This window comes from Acyrthosiphon pisum, chromosome A2 (assembly GCF_005508785.2).
Source record: "Acyrthosiphon pisum isolate AL4f chromosome A2, pea_aphid_22Mar2018_4r6ur, whole genome shotgun sequence".
Classification (NCBI taxonomy): Eukaryota; Metazoa; Arthropoda; class Insecta; order Hemiptera; family Aphididae; genus Acyrthosiphon; species Acyrthosiphon pisum.
In genome coordinates this window covers 60,606,370-60,633,580 of record NC_042495.1, presented here as the reverse complement: position 1 = coordinate 60,633,580, position 27,211 = coordinate 60,606,370, and the positions used below count along the sequence as shown (strand labels likewise).

The 27,211-nt window shown below is 29.9% G+C and overlaps 1 protein-coding gene across 1 annotated transcript in view; it reads right to left on the bottom strand.

Moving 5' to 3' along the window:
• Positions 1–25,534, bottom strand: part of LOC100168620 (putative ferric-chelate reductase 1 homolog) — a 50,092-nt gene extending 24,558 nt beyond the window's left edge. The window contains exon 1 of the mRNA XM_001950544.5: positions 25,198–25,534. The gene's annotated coding sequence lies outside the window, so the exon portion shown is untranslated. The remainder of the gene's footprint in view (positions 1–25,197) is intronic.
• Between the last annotated feature and the right edge of the window lie 1,677 nt (positions 25,535–27,211).

The following is a 27,211-nucleotide window of genomic DNA, read 5'->3' as shown; positions in this document are numbered from 1 at the left end:
TCTTGAGTTATATGAACCAAAAATCTTGCATCTTAGTTTTATTTAAAAAACATATTTTATTTTTATTTATATTTTATTCACTAAGTATATGCTTTCCATCTTTTTCATTTTATTTATTCAATTACTTTATGGATCTTTTTAATAGATATACTTAAAGAACATATTTTTAAATCCTTAGATTTTTATAAAATTTAAAGAGTGTCCTGTTCATTGTTGTTGTCGACTGTAAAAAAGATGACTTTTATAAAGTTTTGTTGTATTTAAATAGAAATTTGAACTAGTAGTTCTTGAGTTTGTAACTTTGTGTACTTATTAAGGATTTAGGCCTACAAGAATAGGTTTGAAAGATATGGGGACAATGATAATTTTTAAAGTTTTTGTAATAAATATAAATCAATCAACACTCCTTAAATGATATACAAATTCTAAATAATTAGAGATAATATGGTTCTTAAGTTGGTGTATATTAAAATTCTAAAAATCAGAATTAAAATTATGGTGAATAACTTAGAATCATTGGTGCAAATAGGGACTTGGGGGGGGGACTTAGTTCCCCCACATTTCTGCCAAGTCCCCCCAGTTCAAAAGTCAGTAATTAGTACTGAGCATATATAATTTTTAGAAAATATTATAGGAGGAGCTTTAATCCCCCCCCCCCCAAAAAATAATTTTTCTATTTGCACCTATGCTGAGAATGCTGGTGAATCATCATGTATATTTAAAAATTAATTTTGATTGGATCTCTTTAAATTATACAGAAATTGGTATAGAAAATTTAATCAGAGTTTTACGGTTTCTAAGATCATAGTATAACATATTAATTATTAACATAACTATAAGCCGTTTCTGAATTTTTCATCTAAAAATTAGTACGTAAATACTATTTTTAAATACACAATTAAATATCCACTTATAAAATATAGTTACCTCAATAATAATAGTTTGCATATAATTAATATAGGTACTCACAATATTCTTTTTTTTAATTCGACAAAAACGGACCATAACTTTTTTTTATATTTTTAGGATAACAGAATCTGTGTAATACGTGCCTAATAGCTAGAATGAATAATAATGATAATATTTCAAAACGCTAACAGATTAAAACAATATAATACTCAGTTTATTAATTAAAATGTGAAAATCTTATCTTGCTCGCAGGCTTTCGTTCCGGCCGACATTACATTTGATTGTATATTGCTTAAAAAAAAGTGTTATTCTGCTTGGCACTAACTAACAGCGTATATACTAAATAAAACTATTTGAAGCTTACAAGAGTAATAATAACAATAACCATAACAATAAAAATAATACGATTAATAACAGTTGTAGAAATTGTGTCATTATATATATATATATTACATGTGTATGTAGCATATCTACTGTATTATGGAAACATTACCAACGAGCAGACGACAAATCGAAAACATTTTTATTACTTGACAGTCAAATAAACACACGTTGTATAAATTGTACTTTCACGGTCTTCATTCATTTTTAATCGCTATAATATAATATTGATCATTAGATTTTAAACAGGTTTAATGTTTGTTTTATTAGTCGTGTGGTCGCGACCTACTCAGATACTCGATCATTGTAATATATTTGTACATTGTACCTACCTACAAATACTTATAGGTAGATACTAGGTATAGGTAGTTGTAGTGTTTATCACGTTTTTTTTTTTTACTACGCCACAATGTAAAATTCGTCATTAATATTATTTTATTCAAAATCTATGTCGACAGCCCGTTCATAATCCATCGAGTAATTTCTGTCCATGTGATATTGCATAAAATATTAACTCCTTCCGATATCTTTGTTCAGGGTTGTTTAGTGTCTTAAACACTTAACACATTCAGTAATAATAAGCTCCAACGTAAAAAAATGATAAAAAAACTATTTTTATTGGTTTGTAAGTTTTAAATCGAGTAAAATTTAACATCCGTATAAACTAATAACTAACTATTAAGTACGTAACTTAGCTTATAATAATAACATACTATAAGTAACTTTTATATCTAACATATTGATGCCGATGAGTTGCATAAAAATTAATTAATTTAATAACTCGCTAAAATTTAATGAACAATCATGTGCCACTGAATCGTGTTTGAGGACCCATTAGCTCGCTATTGATTCATAAAATATTTACTGATTACTTATATGCATAAATCTTTCAATAAGTTTGAGAAACTCTTTAATAGTAGATTATTATGGCTAAAGAGGAACCCTTCCAGTCATAGTGTACAACCTGCGAACTGTGGTGTTAACTGTTAACCTAACAGTTAAACACGTAAAAGAATACGAGCTTTCTCTATATAAAATATAAATACATATGACATTATTGACATAAGTATTTCAAGGATGGTTTTTGGTAGAAAATTAGTTCTAGTTGATACTTTGTGGTGTAAAAAGTATTATGAGTGGACAAATTAATAGACCAACATTTTGCATACCTTTAAGTCACTCAACTACGTTCATCTAAACTTTAAATACCTACCATAGGCTATAGCTATAAGTTTATAAGTTAGAACCAATTAAATACTCATTCAAAATATCAAAATACTACAAAAATATTCTACTTTATTATATGAAATTAAATACAAAAAAAAGTTAAAAAAATAATAAGAAAAACAATTATAAAAAATAGAATTTTTTTTCAAAATAACAACAAATCCCATTTTTTGTTTGACGATTGATGTGGTATTAAAGACGATAATTATTTAAGTCCTCAGTTCCAAAAGTTTTATTCACAACGTTGAATGGACGATAAATGTAATTCAGTTTAACTGGTCAAGAGGTTATTACTTTTATATAAATCATAATGCAAAGCACACGACTGTATTATACATATTATACTCAATCATAATAATATAGTCTAGCAAAATATTTCGAACCATTTTGTAAGCATGGATAATATCATAATAATACATCCGAATAAGACAGCTGCGACGTGCGTGAAGTATATGTATATATCTTCCATTGCTTTTCCGGCGCTAAAATTCAGAGATACTAGTTCTCGCTGCTGATGGATATCGAATGGTCGGACTGTCTACTATTATGTACGATGGGCGGTAAAGAAATTTGCCGACACTCGAGACGTAGAAGTGAGTAGACGCAGTCTGGCAACCCGCAATGTCCGCTGCAAAACTCAATAGCCGCCGGTCGAACCGAATTGCGCGTATATCCAGTCGATTAATAATAATACCAAGACTACCCTTCGCCATATGCCGTGCCCACGGGGGTAAGTGCTTTTAAACTCAACGCTGCCTCGCCTAGACGGATAAGTTAGCTGCCATACAGCGGTCGTGTGATGTATATATATATACGCAGTGAATATAGACAATCGGGGCATACGCGGTCAAAACCCTGCGTGTATATATATAAATATTATTATTATTATATAGCTATAGTGGTGTCCTGTCAAACTTTGACGAACAAAAATGTAAGTACCAATGATTATATTTCCCATCGTTGAGGATCGTACACAGTTGAACGTGTTCTACTTCAATAATAGGACGCCACGTCGAAACGATTTTAGTGTTTATTGTTTACTCACTCGGCGAAAACTTTTTTTGCTATATCAATTATATTATGCTATATGCGTGTGGTGTAGTGAGTATATAATGATTATACAATATTGGGCTGCACAGAGGAAATCTAAAAACCGGTGAAAAAACGTAACCGCGTTAACGGTCTGGGACCGTTGTAGTACGAAGGTACACTACAACAAAAAAACAAAAAGCTCTCCGAAATAATGCAATAATAATATAATATATGAACAATAGTCGTAGTGGTCTTGCGAGCGAATAAAAAAAAATCCGAATATCGCACCGCGTAATTATGACAGTACAATGCATATTATAATAATTATGCACACGTAACTATTGCAATACTTTAATTTAATAGTATAATATTACGTTGGTTAATTGAAGTACCTACCTGTATTAAATGTCACGTTTAGGAGACGACGACAACGGTGCCACATAATATTATATATTATACTCGAATAATTTTGCGAATTATATAGGTATTATACGAGGTAGCAGGGATAGCAGTAGGTTGTAGACGACATATAGCTCGTCAAATAATGAAAACCATAATATTATAATATTAGGTTTTAAAAACCGACACACGTACCTATAGTGATATAAAAAAAAAAATAATGTTAAAAAATAATTAAAAACCTATATCCTTGGCGTCGTCGGATTGCCAAATCGGTTAGTGAATGTGTGCGTGTGTGTGTGTTTGTACACACAGCCTCCGCCACGAAGACGCGGCAATGATAATTGTTACACCGTTTTCGCTTACAGAATACAATGCATGCGGTCTGTATAATATGTACATACTACGCACGATTATGTGTATGTATAATACATATATATAAACATATTGTAATACGCGCTAGTATCAATTATTCATCAACGAAAATGAGATTTGAGCGAATTGCGTATACCCAAACGCCCACGCATTTTATCCTTCGCACGTGACACAACAAAAGCTTTCATAATAATATAAATTAGAAACCACCTATATATGTATGGATATTGTATATACATAGGACGTTTTCACGGAAAAGGATATGACGTGACGGTGGTTGTAAATAACAGTAATAATAATAATAATCGTCGTCTCGTGTATGTGCGCGTGTCTCTCTGTTTCGCCGGGCTCCGACAATATTAAAGATGAAGACGACGGCCGGAATAACGATTACTTATACCTAATATTTTTGGATCGTCTTAAAACCATTAATCGTCCGCAAATAATATGGCGAAAAACGTTTGCGCGAACACTACCCTTATAACAGCAATATAATAAGCCGTACCTGTTATATTATATATTATAATAACTATAATATACACCTGCCTTTGCGTCGTCAAATGACAATATTATAAAAATACCATACTATAGTACCATACGGTGATATAAAAACCGAAATCGTATAAAATGTATTATCACTACAGATTATAGGTACCTTATAATAATAATGAAAAACTACAATAGTACAATACCTACTTGTTTTTCAGATATATAAATAACACAATTAAAACTATACATATTATACTCCATAAATAGGTAGTGATTTTTAAATTAATTTAAATTATTTAGGTATTGCCTGTTATTGTATACTATAAGTATCATAATATGTTTAGGTAAATTAATCTATTTTATAGCGAACAATAATTGCTGTATAGCTCCTCAAATGGTTCATATTTCCATTAATCTATAGGTTCCAGTTCCACAATGTAAAATATATAAAATACATATTATTATATCTTTAAATATGATACTATAAACATAATAATAAAACATTGAGACATATAATACAGGCTGTTTTTCGCCTTGGTGATATTATTATTATTGGTTATGTATGTATTTTCAGATCCTAACGTTGATGAGACCGCGGAGTCTAAAATATAGTCTTTCCATTAACATTAGAGGACATTCTATAATGTTCGTGCCTTCATGATTTTGTCGTTCTAGTGGCATTTCTGATATTTACGTGTAGTGAGCTAAGGAGGACGCAAATGGTTTATATTATACTATACTTGTCTATGTTGAACGTGACACATCGCCGAACGTTTAGGAGTTCGCCCGACCGGAATCTACAGAAGTTTGATTCTACTTATACCTACGAAATTTTCGATCAAAAGCTCTAGTAGTATTTCTCATAGTTATACATTATACTGTATAATATTGTATGCAATTTGTATATAATACCACGATATTTTATGGATGTCACCGACTGAAAGCGTAGGATTTCGTGCTTCTACACCGCGTGTATGCACTATTGTTTACAGTATAAACTTAATTACAATATTAATTATTAGGTATGGATGCCTCTACGTGTAAAAATCCAAGTAGGTATTGTTTCTGAAAAAATAATAAACTTTGCAATATGATTTACACAGATGTCTTTCTTTTTCCAGGATTATGATTTGTGATCTTTCTTCATACATTTCGATATGTTTTACAGGGTAGCTCATCTCCATTTTTTTCATTAAATTAATTCAAAATCTGATTTATGCAATTTATACATTATATTACTATTAAGGAGTGTACTGATCCAAACTTCTGTTTTTCAAATGAGGACCTCATTTTTTAGTTAAAATATTTTTTAAAGAATATAATATAAAGTATAATCTCCAGTAAAAAAGGAGGTTCTCATTTGAAAAATAGAAGTTATTGTATCTCCAAATGACACTCCTTACTCCTTAAATAGTACAAAAAATCTCAACAATTTAAAAATATAGTCTTTAAGTATATTTAAAAAATCCAAAAATCAGATTTTGAATAACTGCATTGTTGAAGAATAACGGAATGAGCATGCTCTGTGTATTACTCTGTATATTGTTTGAAATCTCAATATAATGACGTTTTTTCGTGTACATCGTCCGTGTGATGTTCGCGAGCTACATTTTAAGCAGAGGGTTACATAATGTCATACTACATTATTTTAATTACATTATAATATATGAACTAACAATTCAACGATTGGACATGACATAACTACAACGCATTGTATTAACTGTTATGTACATCGACCTAATCATTAATGAAATAATAATGAATCGCTTAGCGACCTAGCGTGTTCCCAGTCAACTACAAATCGACTGTACATCTACGCACTCAGTATATTATTTTTAGATGTAAAAAATATCTAACAAATCATAATATATTGTTTTGTTTATGGTGTGCAACGATCAGCTATAGAAGTAAAATACTAAAATTACGTACGGTTCCTCATTTGACGTCTATACGAAATAGATATGTATTGAGACCCGTTTAATTTGATTTTACACTCGAGACTGCTAGACTATAATATAGTTTATACAAAAACCATACTATGCAATTAATATCCATTTAATTAGATTTTAAATAGCAAAAAACATACAACGAGCAAATAAGTAGGTATCGTGATTAAATATACTACTACCTTTAATCGTGGTAGCTGGTACCTAAAGGTATTATAGGTACGTAAAAAAAGTAAAAACTTAGAAAAAAAATTGTAAAAATATCAATTCTTTTCGAAAATGTCGTTTTATTTAAAAACTTCAAATTATGCAAATAAAACATTTACAAAAAATGTTCCTATATACAAAAACTAAAAGATAAGAAATTATATTTTATGTATACACTAGTATGGATAATATATTATATTATATTATACCAACGTTATACATATACAAACCTATGATGTTATAAAAGACGAATCTCGAGTTCTTACGGAGAAAAAAAATAACAATAAAGTAGCTCGACGACCGTAGCGTACGGAGAAGACGTCAGATTTGCCCATATATAATAAATAATACCTGATGTATTTTTTATATATTATCAAAAGGAAACGGTGACAAAACTTTCAAATCATCATATATTATATATATGTTGGCACACGATGAACAGACGGACTTGCAGCTGTGAGAGGCGTCATATCACACGCGTTGAGTGCAAGTAACTTGACGACACCATAATGTAAATACATATAATATTACGTGTATAGATAGGCGTATATTTAGGACACAATATATATATAATACAAGTACACATAGAGCCACAGTGACAGACGTCGATGTTGCGGTTCGCGCTGGAATTTCGAAAATATTCTTCTCAGCCCCACGACGGCTAGCAATATATCAAGTATATACAGATTATTGTCACGGCACTTTGCAAGATGTATATCAAGGGTAGCACAGCAGCCAGCAGGTAGTACACCGAACTATAATACCGCCGATCGGTATACATAAGATATTGCATTCATTTATCGTGTGGTCAGTCTCTTCCCGCCGCCACCGCCGTTTCCCTCTGGTCAGGTACCGTGCGGGTATAAAACGTATACCTAAGCGCTGTATACACATATAGTAAAAACTATACTGCCAACAGCATTAGTGTGGGCAGGCATATATATATATATTACAGCGATGATAATTATTGCGCATACGTAGTCGTACATGAGGCCGACAATAATAATAATATGTGCCACGGTCATGGGACCCGGGCCACGTTAATTGCACCTCCTCCGGACAACGACTATCCGCGACTGCTGCTGCTGCGGCGGCGGCGACGGTGAGGTTTCCCCGCGGCCGCGTACGCGTACGTATTATTAATGCTATGCGTACCTTTGGTTTTTTTTTTTTTACTATTCTATTTTTTTCCACAAGACTATGTACACACACAGACACACAGACACACGTGGCGATAATAACACGACATTACTGCGATATGGGAATGTGCGCGTCGACGGCCATTTCGAAACGTTTCTTTTTTTCCTCGGTTTCATTCCACGCGAGTGTCTAGAAAAAATGATAAAATAAAATAAACACACCTACCGCTGACTATGCCGCCGCTACAGACGTGCATAATGTTATTATTCTCACGCACGTCCCGTCCGAAATTTCGTCTCTACGACGTATAAAAGTATAATACAACCCATATCACCCCGCTGGAACACCGAACCAACGAACCCTACTAAACGTTTTAGTCTGAATAATGCCCCGTCGTCTGTTTGGCATTTTTTGTTCTAGGAGAAAAAATATACGAGTTTTTAAACACTCAAACGCCATTACTTATCCCCGAGCCGCCACAGTGTTTGTATGACTCTACATCATATTATTATTATCATTGTATGCCCGCGTAACTTAATATTATAATAATTTACGTCATAGCTACATGACATAATTTAATAATAATATATAATATGGATTGTACGGACGCCTTATTATGTATATTATACTACAGCTCGACAGATTGTAAATAATATTAATAATTTTATGCGTGTATAGAGAAAATTGTATGTGAGAGTTAAAACCAGCCATCTCAAGATGATGAACTCTTCGCCGATTCATGTTGACGACTATATGTACCTATAATGATTAATAATATTATTGTACCTACGATATTCGGATATTAAGAAATATTAAAATTTTACAGAAAAATTTTATCCAACCGCATGACACACTTGTTATTTTCGACATGAGTCGCTATCATTTTAAAGCCTAATTCTAATCAAATAACGTTAAATACTTATACAGTTATACCTACTATCATCAATCATGGATGCTGACGTGGCTAATATATTTATTAAATAATATATATTTCGATCGCGAAAATATTTTTAAAGAAATAGCGAGGATTTACAATTTGTATATTATACTACCATTTAGTAAAAGTCCTATGTTATTCAAGTTATGGTATGAAACTTCCACATATAACTAACTTCCGCATTTAAAAAAATGATCTGTTAAACGAAATATTGTTGACACTTAAACCAAATTTGAACCGATTATTTGTAATTTTATTTGACGAATTTCTCTGTTACCTAAATAGGAATGAGTTATTTTTGTAGGCCATAAGACTTCGTATAAAATGTAAATTTCCCTGTACTATAAATTATAATAATATTACGGTAACGTAATTACGGACTATAATACGTATGTTATGATTAATTTTTTTATTCGGTTCAACACTGAACATGATAATTTATAATATTACCTACATAGGTAAATAGGTACTCGCCACTATAGAAAGACGATGTACGTGTTTAAACTTTAAATTGTAGAATTTGACAACAAATTATTTCCCGTCATCTTAATTTTTATTCAAAATACAGAAGCAAGCATTGAATGCACTTAGACGTGCATTCCATCACTTATGAGTTATGATTGTCATTTTTTAAGAACTTTGAATTTTTTTTTATCGTTTCTCTAATAATTTCAGTTTTATTTACACGCAACGTTTTTAATACCTAGACAAGATTATGAAACAACAGCACATTCCAAAACTCTACTAAATCATCTCCGTCTAAATCCAGCTAATGTTGACTATACCAGATATTTATTATCAATTGAAACTATTAAATTCATTATATTGATACCTGCGCCATTACACTCCAATGTATCTATCTAAATATGTATATACCGACATACCGTCCATAAACCACTCGAAACACATATATAATGCATGTTTTATGTGAAAGTTTTATAGTTTACATTTCTAGAGTACTCGAAATTTAATTTTTTCTATATATAATGTACTTCTCTGCTGAATATTTGAATCGTAATGTTTGTTTTAGTAAGATACCAGCTGCAGCTTCCTTTTTTTTTCATTTTTATTTATACAAGATTAATGTTCAAAAACATATTCAATTATGCAACGACAAAAAACCGGGTGAATGTGAATACCTACCTTACATACTATAGGTTGAAAAAAAAGTAATGTGGATTAATACGAGTTCCTTCATGAACATATGCATAATATGAAATGTGTGTGTAAATTCCAAAAGTAGAATACAGATTAGTAACTACCTAGATAATAATATTATTAATCAAATATAATTAATAATATTCAATATATTCCATTGGCTGTTTGCAACGGAAAACCACACAGGGTATGCATTAGTATTATAAGTAAATGTTACAGGTAACGGGACTGTAAATAATAAACACAGTAGGAATACAAGTGTAATACGGAGTCGGTACACGTTTTATATACACTCGACAGTAGTTGTATAATAAAACAGTAACCATGTCGCAGTCAGCACATTGTTAATTTAAATTTTTTGTCACTTTTATATGCGTGTGACTACAGATAGGAAATATAAAAAACATAATATAGGTATTCTATAATTTGTTCTCTGATATTATTATGATCGGATGGGGACTCACCCCTACTACCAAGTACCATCCCCCTACTACAAACCACTAATATATATTATTATACTAATTCACACATAATAATATGTAATATTTAAATATTGTTATTTACAATTTCGTTCAAACGAAATATGAACAAGCGTAAGGTATAAAGTAGAACATTCAACCATATTATGCTGCGCATTTAGTATTAAAAATAATTTTAAAGAATTGCTTGATTGTCAATAATACAAAATATATAAGTACATATATTTAATTTTATGCAAATCATCATTTAAAACCTTTTGACTGCACCCAAATTTATTTTAAACCTGTTTGCAAAAATACTAAACATATTTTTTGTCGTTAAAATAATTATACTTAATAAAATATTAAAATAAAAATTATTTGTTATTCTATAGGTATCTACCGTTTAAATATGTATGTATTAAACTAATTGTAACATAATTATTGTTCAAATTTGGTTCTAGTATTATTATTAATTTATCTAAAGGTACCATGTAAAAACTAGTACAAAAACTAATACTACAGGGTATTTCACTGATAATAATTATATGACTATTATGACTAAAAGTAAATACCATTCCCACTATATTAGTCATATAAATCTATACATAATAGATTATTCATTAATCATAACATGGGAAACACATGATTTGTCCTGTTCCAAAGCCCACGATAAAAAATTTAAGACGAGATTTAAAAGTAAAAAAACATGTTGTGTTGACAACGTACAACATAATTGTCTGGTAAATAGTAAATAATAAATACTAAATTTCTATATACGTACATAATCGTGAAAGAAAACGACGCATAATACAAAATAAACAATACCATTCGACACATCATAGTAATGGCCAATGGGACGCGCGATGTGATAACAAGTCCTATCTTATCTATAGTTACAAGTTTACAATAATATTTGTAGGTAGGTATAATAATAATAATACATCCAACAATATTATTATGCTAAGCATTTTAGGTCCGAAAATTGTTAAGGAAATCTTTCGGGTCGAGCTATGCGATGATGCACTATGCAAATGCGGGTCAAGAGTCAAGACCGCAACAAACACTAAATTATTATAATAATTAATAATACAGTAGAACCTCTGTATCACGAAATCTCAAGGGACCAAAAAAAAAAAAATTCGACATATAGAAACTTCAAGTTATCGAGGTAATTTAAAATAATATGTGAATGAATCGAAACTGAAAAAAATTCTAAATACCTACAGAAACTTCAAAATACCGAGGTTCCACTGTATAATAGGTTGGTCATAGATAAATAGGTTAAATTAATAAACATTATTATATACGGAGTTTTGACAATTTCTATGACAAATGAGAATATAAATCCTTTTGACAGCCGAAGGATGTGCTCTACAGAGTATAGGTATAGACTATATAGACATAGGCTACAGCTATAGAGTAACTAGAACAAAATAAATATCTACGCCATTCGAAAACTAAAACAGACTAACGATAATAAGGCGTATGTACTATACACTATCGTAAACGACAAGCTATGCGTTTTTATTTCCATCGCGTGTGGACTACTTTTCCATTCCACGTAAGTATATAAAAACTTTGAATTTTAATAATTTAAATATTATACAAGTAATAAATGGCAAACGTTCGTTTAGGGCGTCTTATTTACTTATATTATTATCGTTTTACTATATAGGAATTATTGTGTTTAGTACCTATTTGTTTTTCAACATACTCAAAACTCACTACTTGTGTATTCACAAAATAAATAAACTTATCATAATGTGTCGAAAAAATTATTTCGCGTTACATATATTATAATAGTATGTACCAGGTACATTGTACCTACATTTTGCCGAATTAAAAACTACGGTGTAATGTGTTAGAGTATTACCTGCATTTGTATGTACAATAATAAATTATAATAGGTAGTCGCATTCGAAAAATGACTAATGATCACTTCAGCATACTGGACGAAATATAAATTACTAATGGGTCGACGTCCACTTCAACGCGAACGTTACATGCAAAATATATAAAAATTATTATGAGATTTCCAAATGCTTGTGGTTTTTTTATTTCGCGAAAACGATTTGTCATGATTAAATGGACCAAAAACATCACGGGACCGCGACGCAAACTAAATTTAAAACACTTTTGCCTTATGAAAATATTTAAATTTAAAAATATGACCACTAACCCTTGTGAGATAATTATTATGTAATCACTTATGGTTATTTCAGAAAGTCGCAGTTGTATACAATAATAAAAACAACACTCGCGATGATGAGAAGAATTCTTAAATATGATTTTTAACAGTAAACAATAATATATAATATTATATGCTGTGAAAAATAATTTTCCATGGTGAAATCAAATTATGAATTCCAAGTTTGTGGTTACAAATGGTTGCGAGTAGCATATATTTTTATGTTCTGAGCCAGCTCGGTTTTTTCTCCGCAGTAATCACACCATGTACAAAATGAAATGCCCGCCTCGGAGGACACTGATTTTACTGTATTACACATCAAGGGGAGATTACACACTCGTTGTCCACACAAAAATATTTACCGTATAGCATTTTACAGGGAGATTTCACAATTTTTGCCCACGAATTCTCCGCTTGCACAAAATATTTACCAATTTTAAAATTACAGAATAATTGCACACTCAAAATTGGTTTTTCCCCTTACTCGAAAATTTTTATCGCATAGGTACACAACAAATTTATTTCAGTCATAGCCTCTGCAGTGGATGTTCAATTTCCAATTGAAGCATCAGAATCACTTACAGATGCAACTGCTTATTGTTTATTAATTCATAATCGTATTGTAAAGTATATATACCTTTTACTAAAGAAGTAAGAACACTTTTGTAAATATAATCAAGAATTAATCTATAACAATAAAAAAAAATGTATTATTTTATAACTTGAGTTCTTTATTTGAAATAATTATTTCAGTTTTATATTATAATGATATAGGTTTGGTGAAAAAAATCGAGGAAGAAAATGTTGGTGTGTAATGTGTATACACGGTAAATATTTTCGAGTAAGCAGCAAAACCGATTTTGGCTGTGCATATCTCCCTGTAATTTTAAAATGGGTAAATATTTTATGTAAGCAAAGAATTTGTAGGCAAAATTTGTGAAATTTCTGTAAAATACTACACGTTAAATATTTTTATAAGAGTGGCAAACAGGTGGTCAACGAGTGTGTCCCTATGATGTGTAATTCAGTAAAATCAGTGTCCTCTGAGGGGTGCCACGGTAACGTACCTTAATATATTTTAACTCTAGAAATGCAATCTTCCGTTGTCGTTAAAAACGCATTATGCATAAACATGTTGTAGTGCTTTGTAGTGTACAGATTACAATATTACATATTAATATTAATTATTAAACATATTACGTTGTATTAGTTACATAATCATTTCCCAGATTTATTTGCGTTCAAAAAAAAAAAAAACAGTTTGTTATTAATAATTTTGCTTTTTGTCGTCAAAAAAAGCTTAAATATCAATATACGCATAATTTAATTGAATAATTTATACAAAAAAAATTATTAAACTTGGTGATATATTCCTAAGCACGCTCGTCCTCATTTTTTCAATTAATAATAAATGTATTCAAATTCTGATTTTTAAAATTTGTAAGTAACAAAGACCATATTTTAAATCCTTATATTTTTCGCCGTTTAAGAATTGTGGCGATATCATTTTTTTTCAAAAATTAAATTTATATTTTATTAGAAAATATGTTAATTATATAATATACATACTTAAAACAATAATAAATAATATTATCCACAATTCACCCCTTGTTCTAGCTGTAACTCAAATGTCGGAGTATCGCCAGTGGCTAAATTCTGCACTAAAATCCACCTGTCTTGAAATTGTAAATGTCTATATACCTAAATGCTTAATATTCTAAAATTGTATAAATTAAATAAAAACTAAACTAAAAAAAAGTACTTATACTTTAAAATTACAAAATAAGAATTTGAACGAAATATGAACTATTAAAGAAGACAAGGAGTGAGTATGATTATGGTGAGTCATTTTTTTTCAATTCCGTTTCCATCACCTACTATGCGAATAGAATTCGAAGGAGTAAAATCAATGTACCTTGTACCCACGCAATACATATAATAATATATATTCACGGTTATTATAATTCATCCATATATCTATACATCGTAATTCGCAAATCATTCGATCGGGTGTGATTTGTTTGAAACGCTTAAATTATTTTTTTCATGCAGACCCCGCATCCTTGTTGTGTCAAACCATTTATTATACAGAGTGATTCACCAAGAATGCTACTCCCATTATTCCTTTAGTAACGAATAAATTCGTAATTCTGATTTTTGGAATTTTATAATACCTATATACTTAAACGCCGTTTTTTAAAGTACTTGGATTTTTATACTATTTAATAGGAGTGTCCTGTGGCAATACAAACTTTTTTTTCTAACGCGAACATCCACTTTTTTACTGTACATTTTTTAGACTATAAAATATAGTTTAAAGTAATGTACGATGTATATGATTGATATATTTTGTAATACGTAAAGCATATCAAAAGATTTAAAAAAAAAATCTAACTAATTATAAAATTAAAAAAAAAATTAAAACCTAATTCTGCAGTGACAAACGATTGTGACGGGGGGGAAAGGACAAAGGAATGTTTACAAACGAATAAAGAAATAAAAAACGTGTGGTGAAAAATAAATCGGACCAAAATATATTTTTTTAATATATTGCCATATTTCGCCAAAATTCGGAATTGTTCTTTTATTTTATATCCGTATAATATTATTGCGAGTAATAAAAATATCACATACACTCGGCACATATTATTATGACGTGTGCGGTTACCGTGTATGTGTGTGTGTATAAAGCAATAGATTAAAGTGTAATAAGTCTCTAGAACGTGGAAAAAAATAGACGCGAGAAGGAAACTGTAATGTTATAAATTATAGTACGTGTAATAATAATAATAATGATAGTAATATTATATTATTGTCGTAGACCAACGGTTCGTTCTATGATATGCGTCGTCTTTGCGGGACCAAAAAAAATAGCACAAACGTAAAGGTATACCTACGTATACAGAATCTGAAAATTTTAACGATTTATCTGTACAAACATTAGGTCGAAACTCTCTCTCTCTCATTGTTTCTTATATCCGATTCAAGTATGTATGTATAATATGTGTATTATTATACGCTACGGTTTGATACGGACGGTATATACGCGCGTTCAGTATAGGTACCTACTCGTTTTTTTTTATCTTTTTTTTTACACAACCATAACAGTACGTTTTTACTGCCAAACTCCGAGGTTATATTTTCAGCTCACCAAATTGTGCGAAACATATAATAACAGCTGTGACAAAAATAATATATATATATGTTTATGTATATAGTATATACTGTACATTAATAAAAGAGAAAAATTATGCCATCAGAAAATAATATTGCGATGGGAATAAAAAAAAACACATTAGGACTGGTGAAAAAACTTCTCTGTTCTATAATGGCGTACGTTTGTGTCGACCACAATGGGTTGAATGGCATATTGAAAAAAAAAATGATAATATTTTGAAACCGACCAAACTACGATATAGAATATTTTTAGGACTGTATAATAGTGTATAATAATATATTATATAAGACCCCGTTTGCGAATAGAACGTTTAAACAAAATTAATATGTTCGGGTAGAAACGTTTTTAGCATTCAAGCTCTTATTAAAAATCTACCACACGCAGCTACTTTTATGTACATATAGTGCATACGACCATGGCGTAATTGGGAAAAAAACTATAGGAAATGAAAACATTCCTAGTGTTCAACAACCAACCACGATTAAAAGAGATGTAATATATTTATTTTTTTTATAAACGATAGTAGTATTATGTTAACTTTAAAAATATATGCATTAATTATTAAATATATTAATATATTAATTATCAAAACAAAAATATGAACTATCAATCACTTTTATAGAAAAAAATTTCAGTATGTACCTATTATTGATTATAATAATTAAAATATTATCTTCTCTGAGATAAAAAGAACGACTTAAATATCTATAATATCTCATATTTAATATTATGATGTTGAAAACTGTTTATTTTCTATGAATAATATAACACACTACCTATACATTATGTCCCGGAAGTCCCGTACCACCCTAAGTATCTCCATGGAAAATCAATATATTTAAATGCAATTTTTTTACAGTCATAAGGATGGAAATTCTGATTAAATAACATAATATTCCATTTTTTTTTTTAAAAATTCAAAAATTATCAAACAATTTTTTTAGGCAAATAAGTTTATTAAATTTCCAAGATAGCCATTTTGTTGATCATATTTTTTAAAAAAGTTCAAAAATAAAAAATATTAAAATTTAATGAAAATCGCCCAAGTTAGAGCTAATTATTATTTTTAATTTCAGCCGAAAAATCAGAGTGATTGTAATAATTAACATGCGAATCGTATTTTGCTAATGCTGTATGCATAGGTAACATAATAATTATTCTTAGAAATTCAAAATAATAATTAGCTCTAACTTGAACAATTTTCATAAAATATTAATATTTTTTTTTTAAACTGTTTTAAAAAATACGATCAACAAAATGGCTATCTTGGAAATTTAAAAAACTTATTTGTTTAAAACAATTGTTTCATAATTTTTGAATTTTTGAAAAAAACAAATCGAATACTATGCTATTCAATCTAAATTTCCATACTTATGACTGTAAAGAAAACTGCATTTAAATATATTGATTTTCCACGGAGATACTAAGGGTGATACGGGACTTCTGGGACATACTGTATATAAGCTTTTCAGCTTTTACGTATTATGAAAACCCACAGTCGAGGAACATATGAGAATATTTAGGCCACATATAAAATAATATATTATCATTTATCAATTATCAACATACCTAGTAATTGTTATCTATTTAATTATTCAGGATGATTCACCAAGCATATTAAGCACCATTTTTCTCTTTAATAATGGATTTATTCAAACTCCGATTTTTAGAATTTGTATGTATATTTGAATTTTGAATACCATAATTATTATTTTCAAATACTTAGATTCTTTATACCATCAAAAGAGTGCGGCGATATCAACTTCGATATATGGCCATATTTTTTAAAGTTGAAAAAATATTAAGTAAATTGAATTTCTATTTTTTTGTTGGTAAACATTCCACATATAACATAAGTACCTATAATCATGTAATATATTTCAATTTAAAATCAACATATTTTAACCCTTACCCGTTAACCTTAAGTTTTAAATAGGTATACTTAATATGAATTTAAAGTTTTCAAACTACAACCACTATACTTGTTTGAAATAATTTCGTGTATTGAAGTAAAATATAATTTTACTGAAAACTTTGATTCTCGAAATAAATATCGAATATTGAACAAATAATTTATTATTTATACAAGCATTTAAATTTTAAAGTTTAATAAAGGAGTTACTTAAAAGCTTCATCGAAATGTGTACTGTGCATACCCCTCTAAACTTTAAATTCTTAAATACGGTTCAATATTCAATGTAAATAGTTAATAAATAAATATAATTTTACATTTCTACCTCAGTAAATGAAATTAACGAGATTGGTTTCTATATAAAAAAAATATTTTACATAAAATAAAACCATCACGTTGAAAAACAGTAGGTAAACAAACTCTATTGTTGTGATTAAGTAAAATAGAAATAAAAAACAATTGTTTTTAGTAAAAAAAAAAGAAAAGAAAAAATATATCCCCCTGCAGTGTACAGTGTACACTGTAGGTACCATTTACTATACTACAACATTAATATACAACAATGCATGATTTATATTATATTATATAAACACAGATCCAAGAAAATTCAAACAATAGAGAGCAGGTAGGTCTATCAATATAGCTCGTCAAAAACTTCCTCCGCGCGTACTTGACCATTATAATAATAATAACATTCTATATTATTCTAAATTATTGTTATACCTGATCGAGCTGATCTATATAATTACGTCACGTCCATTCCGATTAGTCACGCACGCGTCATAGGTGACTATCCAGACCTGTAGGGCTTTCCGTCTCTCTCGTCTCATTCGACCCTAGAATATATTATTTAATTGTTTTAGCAGCATCAGCAGGGTCAGCAGATACCGTGCGTGTAGAAGGTAGGTACTATAGTGCCACACAATAACCCACGCCTCTACGGAAGTTTCTCACCATAGCTATATAGCTGCAGTTATTACACAATAAACGTCCCGCAAACAATACGACTGACGAACAGTGTAAGTACACCGTGGTCGGACAAGACGCGTCCACGTCGACGTCCAAGGTCCCTCGCGAGTCGCGAGACTAATCGTTCGGTCACAAATCACCGGACGAATAATAAATTACCATTATTAATATAATATTATCTTAATGGCACCACGGTGACGGTGTTTCGGTAGCACATCAATACATCATCACACACGACACGCACTTCCATTTAGAATACTTACGGTTATTATAGGTACCTAATTATTGTTATTCATTTAAATTTTATATCGATTTTCTTACCCTATATCCGTAATTAAGCATAATTGCCATATTATATTATGTATAGGTATACATATTATTGCGCGTTTTTGTTTTGTGAAACGGCCATTAACCTCGTAATGAATAAACATATTTTACCTACAGTCAAAATCTAGAAAACCAATACAATAACTTTACTATGCCCATTGGGATATAAGAAGTTTTTTATTATCTCGGACACTTCATGCTGATGTATAAATATGAAATACGCCAATGCATAACACTAACACTAACGACCACCACGTATTGTCGAAAAGTACTAAAAATGTTATTCATGATTCATAATAATAAACATGATAGGTACATATTACTTTTGAATTAAAAAAAAAATGATTTTACTGCCACGAATTTAATCGTACCTACATTTTCATTACAAATTGTACCTATTGATTAAGTATTATTTTTACTTTACTAATAGTAAAACTTCCACAGTATTTTTTTTATAAGGCAATTTACAATCTGTACAGTAAAGCATAATAAGCAAATATTATACAGGAATGACAGGAATACAGGAATAAGGTATTGAAACATAAAAAAAAAATAACAGTTTATAATAGATTACACATAGTGATAAACATTTGAAGAGAGCAGCCACCCATTAGTGACACTTTTGTTTGAAAGTTACGTCCACAATATAAATTTCAAAGTTGTTTCAATAAAAAAAAATTACTTACCACCTATATATTTTTATTTGTTTACAATTCATTGACATTGAAAATGTATAAGTACTTAGTAAATACCTATTGATTTGCATTTTATTACTTGTGGCGAAATTATGGAAAAAAGTGAAACATTGAAATATATTTTGATTTTCATAACACGAATCACTAACCAATTTTAATTTTAAAAAAACCCAACTACAATATTATTATTTAATATTAATAGGTATCAGATGTTTATTGTAAACATGTATGTGGGAAAAATGGAGAATTTTAGTTTCAGTTACCTATTTTAAGTTTTTAACTGTTGAATTAATAATTACGTTAACGAGTAACAGAAAATAAAATAAATTATAACATGATGTTTATTCTAAAAATCAATTAATAGACAAAACAAAAAAAAAAATATGTACATAAGAAATACATTGAACCACGACGTAAAATAAATGTATGAAACGATTTTTTTTTAATTTCTCTAAAGCTTAAACAAACACGAATACCTATATATTACTGTATTTTATAAAAAAAATCGTAAGGTAAAATCGACTGACCCGTCGTCTTATATTAAACCTATTATTCGAAGACCTATAATCTATATAGACACGTGAACACATGGGTACTGGATATTAAATTCAAGTGGTTTAGTTCGTGTAGTACTGTAGTAGCTATACTAATGTAATATGCGATATGCCGAAATTAATAACAACATATAATATTTAATATTTAAATCCATTAATTGTAGTTCGAAATTCGTTTGATTGATAAAAAATTCCACGATAGCCAGGATATGTTTATTTTTTTTCATAGGTAGTATCGTCGTGCTAACCACTCGTTAGTAACACGCACCGTTATCATAATGTTGTTCGATCAGTTGTCGTGATGCGGCCTGCAATCCGAAATAGACGGCAATAGATGTGTAAAATATTATAATACTAGGCGTTTTTTACGCATACCTAGCCGACGGGCAATGATACGTGTTGGATGGAAAAATAATAAAACCCGTTCCGCCGATTAAAATATTCAAGGAAGTGCCATCGTTTAATATTATTATTCATAGGAAGCACATACCGTCTATATATGAACAGAATATTATAATATATATGGGTATACTGCATTTCACTGCGGTCGTATAATAATACACGTATAGTTCATTAACGCGCCGGCGAGTTTCACCGAATCGAAATACTTTTTCTTTGATTATCACCCGGGCTCGGAACTTACAGAATTTGCTTATGGTTTGACATAAAATGTAACAGAGTGCTATGGAAGTGTATGTCATCATCATGTTATAACACTTTTTATTATGGAATTTTAAAGTTCTTTTTTTTTGCTTTCTTCGATGATTTTTTTTTAAATATGCTTGTTTCCGGTTTTTCTAATTATTTTTGCCTTTTTACATATCTCTGGTTAATTATGATTTATGATGACATGTGCCACTGACAAAAATTAAGTTTTTTAAAAAAAAAGTTTTAAATTTTTTTAAAGACGATTTTTTTTCCGTTAAATATAAAAACTAAACGATAATATAGAAAAAATTGTGTTAATAGTTTTTGCCACGCTATTTTTTGTGGTTTTTTTAATATTTTTAAGTGCTTATTTCAGTGTTATAATGAAGTATTTAAGTGCTTTTTTCAGCGCTTATTTTGATGATTATAACGTCTTATAAGTGTGATAAACCCCGAACCCTGATCATCACCAATTTAGGTAATACAGCTGGTTGCTGGTATATTGAATCAAAAGTCTCCGCATAAGTATAATATTAAAATCTCGTGTTAAGTAAAAAACTGTATGATAGTAAATATTATTAAATAATAATATAAAGTTTTTCACAAATACCTACATAAAAATAATAATAACGCAGTTCACTTATTATTATGGTCTAACAATTTTCAAAAACGTCACCAAGAGCGGTTATCCTAATCGACCCTCACCAATAATAAGTATTTAGTTCGATGATTATAAGGACATTATAATTTATATTATGAATATTTATTTTTGATTTCATATTTCATAATAATAATAATTCACCTACGTCTGGCATATCTGGAGTGAGAGGATTGGCAGTTTGGTTTATTTTTCTAAAAAATCGCCATAAATCGTATACGATTTTGATACCAGCCATATAAAACTATACAGTACAAATAAACTTGCATATTAATAAATTACTTTTTTTTAAATTCATTACTGTATTTATACAATATAATATCATCTTTGGTATGATTCAATAAGACGACCAAGTATTTTTTAAAAGATACGAAATCACGGAAAAACTATAAAGACTTCAATATTGAAATACTAATGTTTATTCTACCTATATAGTTTATAATATACACAGCAAATCGGTAATGTGCATTAATTTTCCATATGTAATCTAAAAACCGAGTGATATCGTTTTCAATCAAACTAATGGAATTGGATACATGCGGCTACATAATGCTACGTGATACACATTATTTTTTTTATGACGAGCGGTATCTCAAATACCGAATTATACTCAAATACTTAAATGCTGATACCTACTATATGTTACGTGTATTTGTTCAGAGCAATCCATTTAACTGACATTACTTATTTCCTAAGTTATTTTTTGTATTTTAGAAAAAAGTTTTTGTTAAATCGTACATATATAAGTGTATATAACACTACATTTTACAAAAAAAAAAAATGGAATATTTTACTAAGTACCTATTGATTATATTTCCGACTTTTGCGGAGTACTATCCTTATAATTTTACTCCGCTCATCTTAACTTTGAATCTTAATTAATAAAAATAAATATATATTTATTCAATATCTATTTTGATATATATATAAATCAATATTCTAAGAAATCTGTTCTACTTAAAATTTTTAGATTAAAATATATAGGTTACTAAAAAATAAAACCACTATAAAAAGTAAAAACATTAATTTTTTGTAAAACTAAGTGTTGTATGCATTTAAAGTTCCAATTATAAAAAAACATTTTTTTTCAAAAATTTGAAAATTGAATTTCCTATAAAATGATTGTAGCCAAAATACCACATTATATCAGTTATGCTTATAAAAAAACGTATAATTAGAACACCGTGATTAAGAGACCTCACTTTTTAACGATTAAGGACTATAATTACCCATACTAGTGGAATTATAGTATAATAATATTAAATGTCTGAAAACTTATATAATATTAAAATTCCGATCTAATTGATTTTAGTGAACGTACGGAAATTAAGGACGTTCGACATTCTCGATTTTAATTTATATTGTGGTTAATACTTAAAATACTCAATACCACGAAACGTCTGTCGTCATAATTTACTATTTGAATAATGCCATGAAGTATTAATCTGTATTGACTATTGAATTGCTTGTGTAATTTTGTTCCAATAAAAACATCTCGGAGACACCACGGTTTGTGAAGTCAATGACATTTTTCTAATAGTTTTTAAAATCAATACCGAACAGAAAACGTTCGACGACGAAGTAGAGCATAACCTAATTATAAAAGCCAATTCAAATGCATTTTAAAACCTGTTAATGCATTTAAATAAATACATTTACGCGCGATTGACAAACGATAGTTAACAACATTTTTAAGTGTTAATTTAATTCGTTATTTTTAAGAAAATCATAATTTTGTAGCTTCATATACCTATTTTCTAAATTTATGCTATATCATATATTGTTTTGGTGTACTTAAAAATGTGTATGCTCTAACAGTCATAATAAATGACACAGTTATATTACCTATAGTAATAATAAATAATAATATAATATATTTATTTAGCAAATCAAGAAACAGAACAAAATTATAATATATTATATAAAAATAATAAAAAGATTTGCAACTCCCCTAATAACCATATAGCGTGTATTGGGGAGTTAAAATTGAGTTGTGATATATCTAAATAGATTTACATAAAATCATAAACATTTATGATTAAAATCGTAATCATTTAAGAATGACTTAAATGAATTTACATTATGGAAATTATTTAAATTAAGTTTTAGAAATTCTACACAGTAACATAATATGTTACAATTTTAATGATTTGATATAGGTATAGGTATATACTCTAAATCTTTTTAATGTTAAAAGTAAATTGTTTGTAGGTAATAATTATAATTTAAAAGTTAAAACAATTTAGTACGTATAATTACTAGTTATAAGTTAGGTAGGTAATCTAAATATTTTTATAGCACGCAATTGACCATTTTGATTTTTTCCGTATGTATAGACTTCAAAACCAAACAAACACGTAATGATGAACATCGCTTATGGTACTTTTGGTACTCCAATAAATTATGTTGCATGGGGACAAGTTGTGCACCCCTATGCTGCGATTACGTAAAAAAAAAAAGGTAATATCGTTTTAGGTTTTCGTTTAGCAAACTGGTAATATTAATTATCCACAACTATTGAGTCATTATTATGTTATCAATGACCTAATCTAACATTAGTAATTAATAATTATATTAGCTATACCTACTAAAAGTTGTAATAACACGTATAATGTATATATAGGATTACGAAACTCGTATCTATTGTATAATGGTGCAGATAAAGTTGATAAAACTATTCGTCAAACATCGACCCACCCATTTATTGATCTATAAATTACAATAATACTAGATAGTCGTTTAACTATCGCCGTAAAGTTATCGATCGACAACAAATCTCAGTATCTCTTAGCGTCCCACCGACTGCGCGGAGTCTGCGGGAGACTTTAACGCTTTACCCACTCGACTGACTGCGGCAGACAACTGCTTGTTCGTTCGAAATTCGCATAGTATTAATTATTATACTGTACATTCAATTTAAAAAAAATCAAATTATCATGTCCCGCCAAACACGTGCAGTGTTACTGAAAACTATGAAATAAAATACACATACCTACCTACAATAAAATATTATCTATTATTATTATTATTATTATTCGTAAGCTCGTAATACATAACTCGATTATATTATATTTAAGCTATATAATCAACAAGTATTACTTATAACTTATAAGTTATATTAATATCTTTTTGAAGTCACACCTAGCACAATGATTGCAATTGTATAGGTATGTACATATAGTATTATTATTGTATATACTATTGACTATTGTATAAGAAATGGTGTCTCGCGAACGGTCAACCCAAATATGGGTTACCTATATATTATGTTACGAAAATAAACCAATATCGAACACTCCTTTTTAGAAACCGACGGGCGGGGTGACAGGCGACAGCACGTGCCAATTTCGTCGATATTCATATTATTTTAATACCCATTATTATGGCCTGGCACTTGCAAAACTAACCTGTGCGTAGATGAAGTATTTTAGTGGTGTTGCACTATATAGTATTGTCCTTGCGGGCGAATCGTCAAGAGTATTATAGTCGACCAACTTTCAACACTTGTTGATGGAAAACAAACAAATAAATAAAAAAACCACACACACGTTTACGCGAGAATAAGAACTGAGTTATAAATAATTAATAACTGTTCGATCAATCGCGTCCGCGTCGAACCATCGTTTGCACGCGTGCGGGGTACGTTCTACCGACGTGATACTGACCGGACGAATGAGTGGCGTCGGCGGTCGACCGTGTGCAACCGGAATATACGAACTCTCGGGCCGGACAGAGGCGGCGGCGGCGGCGGCAATGGCCTTCGACGACGACGACGACGACGAATAATAATAATAATAATAACACTGCGGCGGCCGACAGCGGAGTGAAAGAAACGCAAGCGCGCGCACGCATACACAAAACTCGTATATTATGTAGGTATACATTATAATAAGAATACTATTACAACTACTACTACTACTTCTACTATACTATAATACTAATATATAGAATAATATATAGAACTGTAGAGCCATACAGGTAATAAGTCCGTCGTTCTCTCTCACACGCACCTGACGTATAATGATATTATGTATGTGTATTGTAGTGGTGGTGGGGATATGGATATATTGTTATTATTTTCGTGGTAGTATTTTAATGCGCGTAAAACCTAAACCATAGTAGTGTTTACGAGCGTGTGTCCCTAACCCCCCTGGTTGCTACGGGCAAGTCTTCTCCTCCCACCACAACCACAGCAGTACCTATAATAACAGCCGCGCTCGTGCGTGCGTGTGTATACAAAACGAAACAAAATAATATACACCATAGTACATAATACCATAAGCCCAGTGGAACCTCGACAGTCCAAGTTTATTGGAAACAGAATTTTCTTACTCTTACCAAAATTTTGACTTAAAGAGGTTATTTAAAATTTTAAAAAATGCATTTATTGATTAAAAGTAAAACATAATTTAATTTTTAAAACAGTTCTACAGTATTTACCTATACGCTGTGTTGAATTTTGAGTTAATAACAATAATGTATGATATAATATTATTTTAATAATTAATAATACAATTTTATACGCAATTTTTTTTGCAAAAATTAGTTCAACGTGATATGTGCGATAACCAATCGAAAAATAAATAAATTATAGTATTATACTAGGTACCTACTTATCATAAATAAATTATAAAATATCATTAGAAATATCCGTCTCTGCTTAAAACCGATTTTCCTGTACTATGATTTATCGTTGAATTCAAATTTAACCCATCCATTACAGTGACCTACTCAATGAAGACTGACGAGGTATACCCACACTCTACAACTACTATACAGCAGATCAACTTCTCTGGGGTTTTTCTATTGATCACATTATTGTACTGCATTGTGACTCATAGGCGCAAATATGGGTGGGCCTTAGGGGTAAGCCCCCCAAAAATGTCCATAGCCCTCCCAAACATTTTCTACATTTTGTTTTAAGCTTATTCAATATTATCAAAGTAAGGCCCTATTAGCCCTATTAGCCCCCCCAAATCTCAAACGCTATTTGCGCCTATGATGTGACTGTATCTGTTTTATTCATGACTTCGTACCACGCTATCTCGAATCTGTCGTCGGCCGATAGGTATGAGTGCATGGCGTGGACGGTGTCGGTCGTGCATTTTGCGTGTACAAAACGATACGATGTCATAAATATATTATATAAGAATATAAATAATAATATAATATGAATTTATATGTAGGTAAATAATTACTGTTATATATTATGTAACACGGTCTAATCGATTTCAACCTTAGAAAAATAAAAATCCTTACAAAATAAATAGTTATATTACTATCATTACTGTTTACTATTATTGCCGATCGTGGTAACTCGACCGCATTCCGATGCCGCTTTCGTGTTATCTGCAGTTGTACGATTGCAATATACGAGTATACGACGGTGGCCGCGGCGACGGAAAGGCACAGACGAGAAGG